The sequence below is a fragment of the Salvelinus fontinalis genome, chromosome 6, assembly GCF_029448725.1.
Source record: "Salvelinus fontinalis isolate EN_2023a chromosome 6, ASM2944872v1, whole genome shotgun sequence".
Classification (NCBI taxonomy): Eukaryota; Metazoa; Chordata; class Actinopteri; order Salmoniformes; family Salmonidae; genus Salvelinus; species Salvelinus fontinalis.
The window spans coordinates 78,161,605-78,177,713 of NC_074670.1; positions in this window are offsets into that span (position 1 = coordinate 78,161,605).

Consider the following 16,109-nt stretch of genomic DNA (forward strand, 5'->3'; position numbering starts at 1 on the left):
AAAATAACTTCTCACTCAACGTCAATGAAATAAAGGAGCTGATCGTGGTCTTCAGGAAACAGCAGAGGGAGCACGCTCCTATCCACATCGACAGGACCACAGTGGAGAAGGTAGGAAGCTTCAAGTTCCTCGACATACACATCACTGATGATCTGAATTGGTCCACCCACACAGACAATGTGGTGAAGAAGGCACCTCTCCAACCTCAGGAGGCTGAAGAAATTTGGCTTCGCACCTAAAACCCTCACAAACTTTTACAGATACACACCTCCAGAGGGTGGTGCGGTCTGCCCAATGTATCACCGGGTGCCTTCCAGGACACCTACAGTACCTGATGTTATAGGAAGGCCAAAAAGATCATCAAGGACATCAACCACCAGAGCCACAGCCTGATCACCCTGCTATCATCCAGAAGGTGAGATTAGTACAAGTGCATCAAAGCTGGGACAGAGAGACTGAAAAACAGCTTTTATCTCAAGGCCATCAGACTGTTAAAAAGCCATCGCTAGCTGCTTACGCAACCTTGCACCTTAGAGGCTGCTGCCTTATAGACATGGATTCACTGGTCACTTTAATAATGGAACACTAGTCACTTTAATATTCTTTACATACTGCTTTACTCATCGCATATGTATATAGTGTATTCTATACTACTATATTTTAGTCAATGCCACTCCAACATTGCTCATCCTAATATTTATATATTTCTTAACTCCATTCTTTTACTTTTAGATGTGTGTGTATTGTTGTGAATTGTTAGATACTACTGCACTGTTGGAGCTAAGAACACAAGCATTTTGCTCCACCCACAATAACATCTGCTAAGTGTGTGTAACTGACCAATAACATCTGCTAAGCATGTGTAACTGACCAATAACATCTGCTAAGCATGTGTAACTGACCAATAACATCTGCTAAGTATGTGTAACTGACCAATAACATCTGCTAAGTATGTGTAACTGACTAATAACATCTGCTAAGTATGTGTAACTGACCAATAACATCTGCTAAGCATGTGTAACTGACCAATAACATCTGCTAAGTGTGTGTAACTGACCAATAACATCTGCTAAGTATGTGTAACTGACCAATAACATCTGCTAAGTATGTGTAACTGACCAATAACATCTGCTAAGTATGTGTAACTGACCAATAACATCTGCTAAGCATGTGTAACTGACCAATAACATCTGCTAAGCATGTGTAACTGACCAATAACATCTGCTAAGTATGTGTAACTGACCAATAACATCTGCTAAGTGTGTGTAACTGACCAATAACATCTGCTAAGTATGTGTAACTGACCAATAACATCTGCTAAGTGTGTGTAACTGACCAATAACATCTGCTAAGCGTGTGTAACTGACCAATAACATCTGCTAAGTATGTGTAACTGACCCATAACATCTGCTAAGCATGTGTAACTGACCAATAACATCTGCTAAGTATGTGTAACTGACCAATAACATCTGCTAAGTGTGTGTAACTGACCAATAACATCTGCTAAGTATGTGTAACTGACCAATAACATCTGCTAAGTGTGTGTAACTGACCAATAACATCTGCTAAGTGTGTGTAACTGACCAATAACATCTGCTAAGTATGTGTAACTGACCAATAAAATTAGATTTGATTTAACCCTGCTGCATCATCTGAGACCTTGATTGACGGAAGGTCTTTTCTACAATCTTTGTCAGTGAGATACAGCAACTGATAAAACACTAGACAAAGTAAAACACTAGACAAAGAAGTGAAATGCTTAAAAATAAAATGTATACTATTTATTCCATTCCTAGAGAGGTTGGAGTGACCAATTGACAAATATTTGGTCCCGGCTGCTGTGTTTCAAAACGTTTGGAGAGGATAAGTGATGAAAAGGCTCTTATGACTCAGATTTATGCTCTGAGAATGTTTACAGGAGAGATTCTGGAGAACTTACACAACCATTACATCAGCTTTGTCTTTATACACAAAGACACCTGTTTGTCTGAACTGAGGATCTCTTTATGCTTTTAAGGAAACCGCAGTTGTTTTGTTGTTGTGAAGGGTCTCTCGCTGAGTCATTAGCTATTGCTTCCACTCACAACCTACACTATACCACAGCACATGTACACTTACAGTTACTCTCCTTTTGTAACCTTTTTTGAGAATTTACTGGATGAAATATCTACATTTTGGAGTTGTCTCCATAGACCAACTCTTCTTCATATTGTGCCTATAAGACACATGATCTTCTTTCTCCTTATTCGGTTATTAGCTTTGGGGGTACATTGCATGTCGGTGTAGTTGCAGAATGCGTAGTGAACGTGATACAGTGAAGTGAGGGGGGCTGGTGTCCCGGTTTGATTTTGTCTACGGCTAATGCCATACCCATGACATTTTGTAGTTGAATTGAACCTTAGCATGTATGGTATGGAGGCAGACAGGAAGTAGATCTGTCCTACCCCTGAGTAGAGGAAATATAAAAAATACTATTCTCTCTACAGCTGCTGGTTTAGAGAGAAACACAGCTGCATGGGTTCAAATAGTATTCTGGTTTAGAGAGAAACACAGCTGCATGGGTTCAAATAGTATTCTGGTTTCGAGTGGAGAACACAGCTGCATGGGTTCAAATAGTATTCTGGTTTAGAGAGAAACACAGCTGCATGGGTTCAAATAGTATTCTGGTTTAGAGTGGAGAACACAGCTGCATGGGTTCAAATAGTATTCTGGTTTAGAGAGGAACACAGCTGCATGGGTTCAAATACTATTCTGGTTTAGAGGAGAACACAGCTGCATGGGTTCAAATAGTATTCTGGTTTAGAGAGGAGAACACAGCTGCATGGGTTCAAATACTATTCTGGTTTAGAGAGGAACACAGCTGCATGGGTTCAAATACTATTCTGGTTTAGAGAGGAGAACACAGCTGCATGGGTTCAAATACTATTCTGGTTTAGAGAGGAGAACACAGCTGCATGGGTTCAAATACTATTCTGGTTTAGAGGAAAACACAGCTGCATGGGTTCAAATACTATTCTGGTTTAGACAGGAGAACACAGCTGCATGGGTTCAAATACTATTCTGGTTTAGAGGAGAACACAGCTGCATGGGTTCAAATACTATTCTGGTTTAGAGGAAAACACAGCTGCATGGGTTCAAATACTATTCTGGTTTAGAGAGGAACACAGCTGCATGGGTTCAAATACTATTCTGGTTTAGAGGAGAACACAGCTGCATGGGTTCAAATACTATTCTGGTTTAGAGAGGAACACAGCTGCATGGGTTCAAATACTATTCTGGTTTAGAGAGGAGAACACAGCTGCATGGGTTCAAATACTATTCTGGTTTAGAGAGGAGAACACAGCTGCATGGGTTCAAATACTATTCTGGTTTAGAGAGGAACACACAGCTACATGGGTTGAAATAGTATTCTGGTTTAGAGTGGAGAACACAGCTGCATGGGTTCAAATACTATTCTGGTTTAGACAGGAGAACACAGCTGCATGGGTTCAAATACTATTCTGGTTTAGGGGAAAACACAGCTGCATGGGTTCAAATACTATTCTGGTTTAGAGAGGAGAACACAGCTGCATGGGTTCAAATACTATTCTGGTTTAGAGAGGAACACACAGCTACATGGGTTGAAATAGTATTCTGGTTTAGAGTGGAGAACACAGCTGCATGGGTTCAAATACTATTCTGGTTTAGACAGGAGAACACAGCTGCATGGGTTCAAATACTATTCTGGTTTAGAGGAAAACACAGCTGCATGGGTTCAAATACTATTCTGGTTTAGAGAGGAGAACACAGCTGCATGGGTTCAAATACTATTCTGGTTTAGAGAGGAACACAGCTGCATGGGTTCAAATACTATTCTGGTTTAGAGGAAAACACAGCTGCATGGGTTCAAATACTATTCTGGTTTAGAGAGAAACACAGCTGCATGGGTTCAAATGCTATTCTGGTTTAGAGGAGAACACAGCTGCATGGGTTCAAATACTATTCTGGTTTAGAGAGGAACACAGCTATATGGGTTCAAATGCTATTCTGGTTTAGAGAGGAGAACACAGCTGCATGGGTTCAAATACTATTCTGGTTTAGAGAGGAACACAGCTGCATGGGTTCAAATACTATTCTGGTTTAGAGAGGAGAACACAGCTGCATGGGTTCAAATACTATTCTGGTTTAGAGGAGAACACAGCTGCATGGGTTCAAATACTATTCTGGTTTAGAGAGGAGAACACAGCTGCATGGGTTCAAATGCTATTCTGGTTTAGAGGAGAACACAGCTGCATGGGTTCAAATAGTATTCTGGTTTAGAGGAAAACACAGCTGGATGGGTTCAAATACTATGAAAAATCGTTCCAAAAACTTAATCTGTGCTTGATCGACTTTGTCCGGCTGAATGGAACAAACAGAGCAGTCCCAAAACTGCAAACCTCCAGGCAGGCATCTGAAACTCCAGGCAGGCTTAAGAAAATTCTTAAAGTATTTGAAAGATTTCAAATAGTGTTTTCACCCAGGTGTTCAGTAGAAAACCCAGATAAAATGTGATGATATAATCCAATTTACCTTTGTAAAATCTTTGAATTGTTTACGTCCCTACGCAAACAAATAATATAAATAAATTAAAATAAATCTGTGCGTTATCATTCAATTGCTCTGTTTGGATCTCTATGTGTGCAAAGTAAGTTCAGCTCTAGACCCCATGGCAGCGGTTGTAACTGCTTTCCTCCTCCTCTTCATCCGAAGAGGAGGAGCAGGGATTCGATCAAAACGCAGCGTTGTGAAATGACATGATTTATTTAAACAAGACGAAAAAAACGAACTACACTTGAATAATTAACAAAACAAATAAACGATGTAGACAGACCTGGACACGAACTTACATATAACACGAAGAACGCATGAACAGGAAACAGACTACATACAAACCGAACGAATGAACGATACTGAAACAGTCCCGTGTGGCATAACATACAGACACTGACACAGGAGACAACCACCCACAAACAAACAGTGTGAAAACACCTACCTTAATATGGCTCTCAATCAGAGGAAATGAAAACCACCTGCCTCTAATTGAGAGCCATATCAGGTCACCCTTAAACAAACATAGAAACACATAACATTGACTACCCACCCAAACTCACGCCCTGACCGTCAAACACATACAAAATAACAGAAAACCGGTCAGGAACGTGACAGCGGTATAGTTAACTGTTCAGCTCTAGGCCCCATGGCAGCGGTATAGTTAACTGTTCAGCTCTAGACCCCATGGCAGCGGTATAGTTAACTGTTCAGCTCTAGACCCCGTGGCAGTGGTATAGTTAACTGTTCAGCTCTAGACCCCATGACAGCGGTATAGTTAACTGTTCAGCTCTAGACCCCATGGCAGCGGTATAGTTAACTGTTCAGCTCTAGGCCCCATGGCAGCGGTATAGTTAACTGTTCAGCTCTAGGCCCCATGGCAGCAGTATAGTTAACTGTTCAGCTCTAGGCCCCATGGCAGCGGTATAGTTAACTGTTCAGCTCTAGGCTCCATGGCAGCGGTATAGTTAACTGTTCAGCTCTAGACCCCATGGCAGCGGTATAGTTAACTGTTCAGCTCTAGGCTCCATGGCAGCGGTATAGTTAACTGTTCAGCTCTAGGCTCCATGGCAGCGGTATAGTTAACTGTTCAGCTCTAGACCCCATGGCAGCGGTATAGTTAACTGTTCAGCTCTAGGTCCCATGGCAGCAGTATAGTTAACTGTTCAGCTCTAGGTCCCATGGCAGCGGTATAGTTAACTGTTCAGCTCTAGGATCCATGGCAGCGGTATAGTTAACTGTTCAGCTCTAGACCCCATGGCAGCGGTATAGTTAACTGTTCAGCTCTAGGCTCCATGGCAGCGGTATAGTTAACTGTTCAGCTCTAGACCCCATGGCAGCGGTATAGTTAACTGTTCAGCTCTAGGCTCCATGGCAGCGGTATAGTTAACTGTTCAGCTCTAGGCTCCATGGCAGCGGTATAGTTAACTGTTCAGCTCTAGGCCCCATGGCAGCGGTATAGTTAACTGTTCAGCTCTAGGCTCCATGGCAGCGGTATAGTTAACTGTTCAGCTCTAGACCCCATGGCAGCGGTATAGTTAACTGTTCAGCTCTAGACCCCATGGCAGCGGTATAGTTAACTGTTCAGCTCTAGGCCCCATGGCAGCGGTATAGTTAACTGTTCAGCTCTAGGTCCCATGGCAGCAGTATAGTTAACTGTTCAGCTCTAGACCCCATGGCAGCGGTATAGTTAACTGTTCAGCTCTAGGCCCCATGGCAGCGGTATAGTTAACTGTTCAGCTCTAGGCCCCATGGCAGCGGTATAGTTAACTGTTCAGCTCTAGACCCCATGGCAGCGGTATAGTTAACTGTTCAGCTCTAGGCCCCATGGCAGCGGTATAGTTAACTGTTCAGCTCTAGACCCCATGGCAGCAGTATAATTAACTGTTCAGCTCTAGACCCCATGGCAGCGGTATAGTTAACTGTTCAGCTCTAGGCCCCATGGCAGCGGTATAGTTAACTGTTCAGCTCTAGACCCCATGGCAGCGGTATAGTTAACTGTTCAGCTCTAGGCCCCATGGCAGCAGTATAGTTAACTGTTCAGCTCTAGACCCCATGGCAGCAGTATAGTTAACTGTTCAGCTCTAGGCCCCATGGCAGCGGTATAGTTAACTGTTCAGCTCTAGGCCCCATGGCAGCAGTATAGTTAACTGTTCAGCTCTAGACCCCATGGCAGCGGTATAGTTAACTGTTCAGCTCTAGGCCCCATGGCAGCAGTATAGTTAACTGTTCAGCTCTAGGCCCCATGGCAGCGGTATAGTTAACTGTTCAGCTCTAGGTCCCATGGCAGCAGTATAGTTAACTGTTCAGCACTAGGTCCCAGGGCAGTGGTATAGTTAACTGTTCAGCTCTAGGCCCCATGGCAGCGGTATAGTTAACTGTTCAGCTCTAGACCCCATGGCAGCGGTATAGTTAACTGTTCAGCTCTAGGCCCCATGGCAGCGGTATAGTTAACTGTTCAGCTCTAGGTCCCATGGCAGCAGTATAGTTAACTGTTCAGCTCTAGATCCCATGGCAGCGGTATAGTTAACTGTTCAGCTCTAGACCCCATGGCAGCGGTATAGTTAACTGTTCAGCTCTAGATCCCATGGCAGCAGTATAGTTAACTGTTCAGCTCTAGACCCCATGGCAGCGGTATAGTTAACTGTTCAGCTCTAGATCCCATGGCAGCGGTATAGTTAACTGTTCAGCTCTAGACCCCATGGCAGCGGTATAGTTAACTGTTCAGCTCTAGGCCCCATGGCAGCAGTATAGTTAACTGTTCAGCACTAGACCCCATGGCAGCGGTATAGTTAACTGTTCAGCTCTAGGCCCCATGGCAGCGGTATAGTTAACTGTTCAGCTCTAGGCCCCATGGCAGTGGTATAGTTAACTGTTCAGCTCTAGGCTCCATGGCAGCGGTATAGTTAACTGTTCAGCTCTAGGCCCCATGGCAGCGGTATAGTTAACTGTTCAGCTCTAGGCCCCATGGCAGCGGTATAGTTAACTGTTCAGCTCTAGGTCCCATGGCAGCGGTATAGTTAACTGTTCAGCTCTAGGCCCCATGGCAGCAGTATAGTTAACTGTTCAGCTCTAGACCCCATGGCAGCGGTATAGTTAACTGTTCAGCTCTAGGCTCCATGGCAGCAGTATAGTTAACTGTTCAGCTCTAGGCCCCATGGCAGCGGTATAGTTAACTGTTCAGCTCTAGGCCCCATGGCAGCGGTATAGTTAACTGTTCAGCTCTAGGCCCCATGGCAGCGGTATAGTTAACTGTTCAGCTCTAGGCCCCATGGCAGCGGTATAGTTAACTGTTCAGCTCTAGGCCCCATGGCAGCGGTATAGTTAACTGTTCAGCTCTAGGCTCCATGGCAGCGGTATAGTTAACTGTTCAGCTCTAGGCCCCATGGCAGCGGTATAGTTAACTGTTCAGCTCTAGGTCCCATGGCAGCGGTATAGTTAACTGTTCAGCTCTAGATCCCATGGCAGCGGTATAGTTAACTGTTCAGCTCTAGATCCCATGGCAGCAGTATAGTTAACTGTTCAGCTCTAGGTCCCATGGCAGCGGTATAGTTAACTGTTCAGCTCTAGATCCCATGGCAGCGGTATAGTTAACTGTTCAGCTCTAGACCCCATGGCAGCGGTATAGTTAACTGTTCAGCTCTAGATCCCATGGCAGCAGTATAGTTAACTGTTCAGCTCTAGACCCCATGGCAGCGGTATAGTTAACTGTTCAGCTCTAGGCCCCATGGCAGCGGTATAGTTAACTGTTCAGCTCTAGGCCCCATGGCAGCGGTATAGTTAACTGTTCAGCTCTAGATCCCATGGCAGCAGTATAGTTAACTGTTCAGCTCTAGGCCCCATGGCAGCGGTATAGTTAACTGTTCAGCTCTAGACCCCATGGCAGCGGTATAGTTAACTGTTCAGCTCTAGACCCCATGGCAGCGGTATAGTTAACTGTTCAGCTCTAGACCCCATGGCAGCAGTATAGTTAACTGTTCAGCTCTAGACCCCATGGCAGCGGTATAGTTAACTTTTCAGCTCTAGGCCCCTTGGCAGCGGTATAGTTAACTGTTCAGCTCTAGACCCCATGGCAGCGGTATAGTTAACTGTTCAGCTCTAGGCTCCATGACAGCAGTATAGTTAACTGTTCAGCTCTAGGCCCCATGGCAGCGGTATAGTTAACTGTTCAGCTCTAGACCCCATGGCAGCGGTATAGTTAACTGTTCAGCTCTAGACCCCATGGCAGCAGTATAGTTAACTGTTCAGCTCTAGGCTCCATGACAGCGGTATAGTTAACTGTTCAGCTCTAGGTCCCATGGCAGCGGTATAGTTAACTGTTCAGCTCTAGACCCCATGGCAGCGGTATAGTTAACTGTTCAGCTCTAGACCCCATGGCAGCGGTATAGTTAACTGTTCAGCTCTAGACCCCATGGCAGCGGTATAGTTAACTGTTCAGCTCTAGGTCCCATGGCAGCAGTATAGTTAACTGTTCAGCACTAGACCCCATGGCAGCGGTATAGTTAACTGTTCAGCTCTAGGCCCCATGGCAGTGGTATAGTTAACTGTTCAGCTCTAGGCCCCATGGCAGCGGTATAGTTAACTGTTCAGCTCTAGGCTCCATGGCAGCGGTATAGTTAACTTTTCAGCTCTAGGCCCCATGGCAGCGGTATAGTTAACTGTTCAGCTCTAGGCCCCATGGCAGCGGTATAGTTAACTGTTCAGCTCTAGGTCCCATGGCAGCGGTATAGTTAACTGTTCAGCTCTAGGCCCCATGGCAGCGGTATAGTTAACTGTTCAGCTCTAGACCCCATGGCAGCGGTATAGTTAACTGTTCAGCTCTAGGCTCCATGGCAGCAGTATAGTTAACTGTTCAGCTCTAGGCCCCATGGCAGCGGTATAGTTAACTGTTCAGCTCTAGGCCCCATGGCAGCGGTATAGTTAACTGTTCAGCTCTAGGCTCCATGGCAGCGGTATAGTTAACTGTTCAGCTCTAGGCCCCATGGCAGCAGTATAGTTAACTGTTCAGCTCTAGGCCCCATGGCAGCGGTATAGTTAACTGTTCAGCTCTAGGCCCCATGGCAGCGGTATAGTTAACTGTTCAGCTCTAGGCCCCATGGCAGCGGTATAGTTAACTGTTCAGCTCTAGGCTCCATGGCAGCGGTATAGTTAACTGTTCAGCTCTAGGCCCCATGGCAGCGGTATAGTTAACTGTTCAGCTCTAGGTCCCATGGCAGCGGTATAGTTAACTGTTCAGCTCTAGATCCCATGGCAGAGGTATAGTTAACTGTTCAGCTCTAGATCCCATGGCAGCAGTATAGTTAACTGTTCAGCTCTAGGTCCCATGGCAGCAGTATAGTTAACTGTTCAGCTCTAGATCCCATGGCAGCGGTATAGTTAACTGTTCAGCTCTAGACCCCATGGCAGCGGTATAGTTAACTGTTCAGCTCTAGATCCCATGGCAGCAGTATAGTTAACTGTTCAGCTCTAGACCCCATGGCAGCGGTATAGTTAACTGTTCAGCTCTAGGCCCCATGGCAGCGGTATAGTTAACTGTTCAGCTCTAGGCCCCATGGCAGCGGTATAGTTAACTGTTCAGCTCTAGATCCCATGGCAGCGGTATAGTTAACTGTTCAGCTCTAGACCCCATGGCAGCAGTATAGTTAACTGTTCAGCTCTAGGTCCCATGGCAGCAGTATAGTTAACTGTTCAGCTCTAGGCCCCATGGCAGCGGTATAGTTAACTGTTCATCTCTAGGTCCCATGGCAGCGGTATAGTTAACTGTTCAGCTCTAGACCCTATGGCAGCGGTATAGTTAACTGTTCAGCTCTAGGCTCCATGGCAGCAGTATAGTTAACTGTTCAGCTCTAGATCCCATGGCAGCAGTATAGTTAACTGTTCAGCTCTAGACCCCATGGCAGCGGTATAGTTAACTGTTCAGCTCTAGGCCCCATGGCAGCGGTATAGTTAACTGTTCAGCTCTAGGCCCCATGGCAGCGGTATAGTTAACTGTTCAGCTCTAGATCCCATGCCAGCGGTATAGTTAACTGTTCAGCTCTAGACCCCATGGCAGCAGTATAGTTAACTGTTCAGCTCTAGGTCCCATGGCAGCAGTATAGTTAACTGTTCAGCTCTAGGCCCCATGGCAGCGGTATAGTTAACTGTTCATCTCTAGGTCCCATGGCAGCGGTACAGTTAACTGTTCAGCTCTAGGCCCCATGGCAGCAGTATAGTTAACTGTTCAGCTCTAGGCTCCATGGCAGCGGTATAGTTAACTGTTCAGCTCTAGACCCCATGGCAGCAGTATAGTTAACTGTTCAGCTCTAGGCTCCATGACAGCGGTATAGTTAACTGTTCAGCTCTAGGTCCCATGGCAGCGGTATAGTTAACTGTTCAGCTCTAGACCCCATGGCAGCGGTATAGTTAACTGTTCAGCTCTAGACCCCATGGCAGCGGTATAGTTAACTGTTCAGCTCTAGACCCCATGGCAGCGGTATAGTTAACTGTTCAGCTCTAGGTCCCATGGCAGCAGTATAGTTAACTGTTCAGCACTAGACCCCATGGCAGCGGTATAGTTAACTGTTCAGCTCTAGGCCCCATGGCAGCGGTATAGTTAACTGTTCAGCTCTAGGCCCCATGGCAGTGGTATAGTTACCTGTTCAGCTCTAGGCTCCATGGCAGCGGTATAGTTAACTGTTCAGCTCTAGGCCCCATGGCAGCGGTATAGTTAACTGTTCAGCTCTAGGCCCCATGGCAGCGGTATAGTTAACTGTTCAGCTCTAGGTCCCATGGCAGCGGTATAGTTAACTGTTCAGCTCTAGGCCCCATGGCAGCGGTATAGTTAACTGTTCAGCTCTAGACCCCATGGCAGCGGTATAGTTAACTGTTCAGCTCTAGGCTCCATGGCAGCAGTATAGTTAACTGTTCAGCTCTAGGCCCCATGGCAGCGGTATAGTTAACTGTTCAGCTCTAGGCCCCATGGCAGCGGTATAGTTAACTGTTCAGCTCTAGGCCCCATGGCAGCGGTATAGTTAACTGTTCAGCTCTAGGCCCCATGGCAGCGGTATAGTTAACTGTTCAGCTCTAGGCCCCATGGCAGCGGTATAGTTAACTGTTCAGCTCTAGGCTCCATGGCAGCGGTATAGTTAACTGTTCAGCTCTAGGCCCCATGGCAGCGGTATAGTTAACTGTTCAGCTCTAGGTCCCATGGCAGCGGTATAGTTAACTGTTCAGCTCTAGATCCCATGGCAGCGGTATAGTTAACTGTTCAGCTCTAGATCCCATGGCAGCAGTATAGTTAACTGTTCAGCTCTAGGTCCCATGGCAGCGGTATAGTTAACTGTTCAGCTCTAGATCCCATGGCAGCGGTATAGTTAACTGTTCAGCTCTAGACCCCATGGCAGCGGTATAGTTAACTGTTCAGCTCTAGATCCCATGGCAGCAGTATAGTTAACTGTTCAGCTCTAGACCCCATGGCAGCGGTATAGTTAACTGTTCAGCTCTAGGCCCCATGGCAGCGGTATAGTTAACTGTTCAGCTCTAGGCCCCATGGCAGCGGTATAGTTAACTGTTCAGCTCTAGATCCCATGGCAGCAGTATAGTTAACTGTTCAGCTCTAGGCCCCATGGCAGCGGTATAGTTAACTGTTCAGCTCTAGACCCCATGGCAGCGGTATAGTTAACTGTTCAGCTCTAGACCCCATGGCAGCGGTATAGTTAACTGTTCAGCTCTAGACCCCATGGCAGCAGTATAGTTAACTGTTCAGCTCTAGACCCCATGGCAGCGGTATAGTTAACTTTTCAGCTCTAGGCCCCTTGGCAGCGGTATAGTTAACTGTTCAGCTCTAGACCCCATGGCAGCGGTATAGTTAACTGTTCAGCTCTAGGCTCCATGACAGCAGTATAGTTAACTGTTCAGCTCTAGGCCCCATGGCAGCGGTATAGTTAACTGTTCAGCTCTAGACCCCATGGCAGCGGTATAGTTAACTGTTCAGCTCTAGACCCCATGGCAGCAGTATAGTTAACTGTTCAGCTCTAGGCTCCATGACAGCGGTATAGTTAACTGTTCAGCTCTAGGTCCCATGGCAGCGGTATAGTTAACTGTTCAGCTCTAGACCCCATGGCAGCGGTATAGTTAACTGTTCAGCTCTAGACCCCATGGCAGCGGTATAGTTAACTGTTCAGCTCTAGACCCCATGGCAGCGGTATAGTTAACTGTTCAGCTCTAGGTCCCATGGCAGCAGTATAGTTAACTGTTCAGCACTAGACCCCATGGCAGCGGTATAGTTAACTGTTCAGCTCTAGGCCCCATGGCAGTGGTATAGTTAACTGTTCAGCTCTAGGCCCCATGGCAGCGGTATAGTTAACTGTTCAGCTCTAGGCTCCATGGCAGCGGTATAGTTAACTTTTCAGCTCTAGGCCCCATGGCAGCGGTATAGTTAACTGTTCAGCTCTAGGCCCCATGGCAGCGGTATAGTTAACTGTTCAGCTCTAGGTCCCATGGCAGCGGTATAGTTAACTGTTCAGCTCTAGGCCCCATGGCAGCGGTATAGTTAACTGTTCAGCTCTAGACCCCATGGCAGCGGTATAGTTAACTGTTCAGCTCTAGGCTCCATGGCAGCAGTATAGTTAACTGTTCAGCTCTAGGCCCCATGGCAGCGGTATAGTTAACTGTTCAGCTCTAGGCCCCATGGCAGCGGTATAGTTAACTGTTCAGCTCTAGGCTCCATGGCAGCGGTATAGTTAACTGTTCAGCTCTAGGCCCCATGGCAGCAGTATAGTTAACTGTTCAGCTCTAGGCCCCATGGCAGCGGTATAGTTAACTGTTCAGCTCTAGGCCCCATGGCAGCGGTATAGTTAACTGTTCAGCTCTAGGCCCCATGGCAGCGGTATAGTTAACTGTTCAGCTCTAGGCTCCATGGCAGCGGTATAGTTAACTGTTCAGCTCTAGGCCCCATGGCAGCGGTATAGTTAACTGTTCAGCTCTAGGTCCCATGGCAGCGGTATAGTTAACTGTTCAGCTCTAGATCCCATGGCAGAGGTATAGTTAACTGTTCAGCTCTAGATCCCATGGCAGCAGTATAGTTAACTGTTCAGCTCTAGGTCCCATGGCAGCAGTATAGTTAACTGTTCAGCTCTAGATCCCATGGCAGCGGTATAGTTAACTGTTCAGCTCTAGACCCCATGGCAGCGGTATAGTTAACTGTTCAGCTCTAGATCCCATGGCAGCAGTATAGTTAACTGTTCAGCTCTAGACCCCATGGCAGCGGTATAGTTAACTGTTCAGCTCTAGGCCCCATGGCAGCGGTATAGTTAACTGTTCAGCTCTAGGCCCCATGGCAGCGGTATAGTTAACTGTTCAGCTCTAGATCCCATGGCAGCGGTATAGTTAACTGTTCAGCTCTAGACCCCATGGCAGCAGTATAGTTAACTGTTCAGCTCTAGGTCCCATGGCAGCAGTATAGTTAACTGTTCAGCTCTAGGCCCCATGGCAGCGGTATAGTTAACTGTTCATCTCTAGGTCCCATGGCAGCGGTATAGTTAACTGTTCAGCTCTAGACCCTATGGCAGCGGTATAGTTAACTGTTCAGCTCTAGGCTCCATGGCAGCAGTATAGTTAACTGTTCAGCTCTAGATCCCATGGCAGCAGTATAGTTAACTGTTCAGCTCTAGACCCCATGGCAGCGGTATAGTTAACTGTTCAGCTCTAGGCCCCATGGCAGCGGTATAGTTAACTGTTCAGCTCTAGGTCCCATGGCAGCAGTATAGTTAACTGTTCAGCACTAGACCCCATGGCAGCGGTATAGTTAACTGTTCAGCTCTAGGCCCCATGGCAGTGGTATAGTTAACTGTTCAGCTCTAGGCCCCATGGCAGCGGTATAGTTAACTGTTCAGCTCTAGGCTCCATGGCAGCGGTATAGTTAACTTTTCAGCTCTAGGCCCCATGGCAGCGGTATAGTTAACTGTTCAGCTCTAGGCCCCATGGCAGCGGTATAGTTAACTGTTCAGCTCTAGGTCCCATGGCAGCGGTATAGTTAACTGTTCAGCTCTAGGCCCCATGGCAGCGGTATAGTTAACTGTTCAGCTCTAGACCCCATGGCAGCGGTATAGTTAACTGTTCAGCTCTAGGCTCCATGGCAGCAGTATAGTTAACTGTTCAGCTCTAGGCCCCATGGCAGCGGTATAGTTAACTGTTCAGCTCTAGGCCCCATGGCAGCGGTATAGTTAACTGTTCAGCTCTAGGCTCCATGGCAGCGGTATAGTTAACTGTTCAGCTCTAGGCCCCATGGCAGCAGTATAGTTAACTGTTCAGCTCTAGGCCCCATGGCAGCGGTATAGTTAACTGTTCAGCTCTAGGCCCCATGGCAGCGGTATAGTTAACTGTTCAGCTCTAGGCCCCATGGCAGCGGTATAGTTAACTGTTCAGCTCTAGGCTCCATGGCAGCGGTATAGTTAACTGTTCAGCTCTAGGCCCCATGGCAGCGGTATAGTTAACTGTTCAGCTCTAGGTCCCATGGCAGCGGTATAGTTAACTGTTCAGCTCTAGATCCCATGGCAGAGGTATAGTTAACTGTTCAGCTCTAGATCCCATGGCAGCAGTATAGTTAACTGTTCAGCTCTAGGTCCCATGGCAGCAGTATAGTTAACTGTTCAGCTCTAGATCCCATGGCAGCGGTATAGTTAACTGTTCAGCTCTAGACCCCATGGCAGCGGTATAGTTAACTGTTCAGCTCTAGATCCCATGGCAGCAGTATAGTTAACTGTTCAGCTCTAGACCCCATGGCAGCGGTATAGTTAACTGTTCAGCTCTAGGCCCCATGGCAGCGGTATAGTTAACTGTTCAGCTCTAGGCCCCATGGCAGCGGTATAGTTAACTGTTCAGCTCTAGATCCCATGGCAGCGGTATAGTTAACTGTTCAGCTCTAGACCCCATGGCAGCAGTATAGTTAACTGTTCAGCTCTAGGTCCCATGGCAGCAGTATAGTTAACTGTTCAGCTCTAGGCCCCATGGCAGCGGTATAGTTAACTGTTCATCTCTAGGTCCCATGGCAGCGGTATAGTTAACTGTTCAGCTCTAGACCCTATGGCAGCGGTATAGTTAACTGTTCAGCTCTAGGCTCCATGGCAGCAGTATAGTTAACTGTTCAGCTCTAGATCCCATGGCAGCAGTATAGTTAACTGTTCAGCTCTAGACCCCATGGCAGCGGTATAGTTAACTGTTCAGCTCTAGGCCCCATGGCAGCGGTATAGTTAACTGTTCAGCTCTAGGCCCCATGGCAGCGGTATAGTTAACTGTTCAGCTCTAGATCCCATGCCAGCGGTATAGTTAACTGTTCAGCTCTAGACCCCATGGCAGCAGTATAGTTAACTGTTCAGCTCTAGGTCCCATGGCAGCAGTATAGTTAACTGTTCAGCTCTAGGCCCCATGGCAGCGGTATAGTTAACTGTTCATCTCTAGGTCCCATGGCAGCGGTACAGTTAACTGTTCAGCTCTAGGCCCCATGGCAGCAGTATAGTTAACTGTTCAGCTCTAGGCTCCATGGCAGCGGTATAGTTAACTGT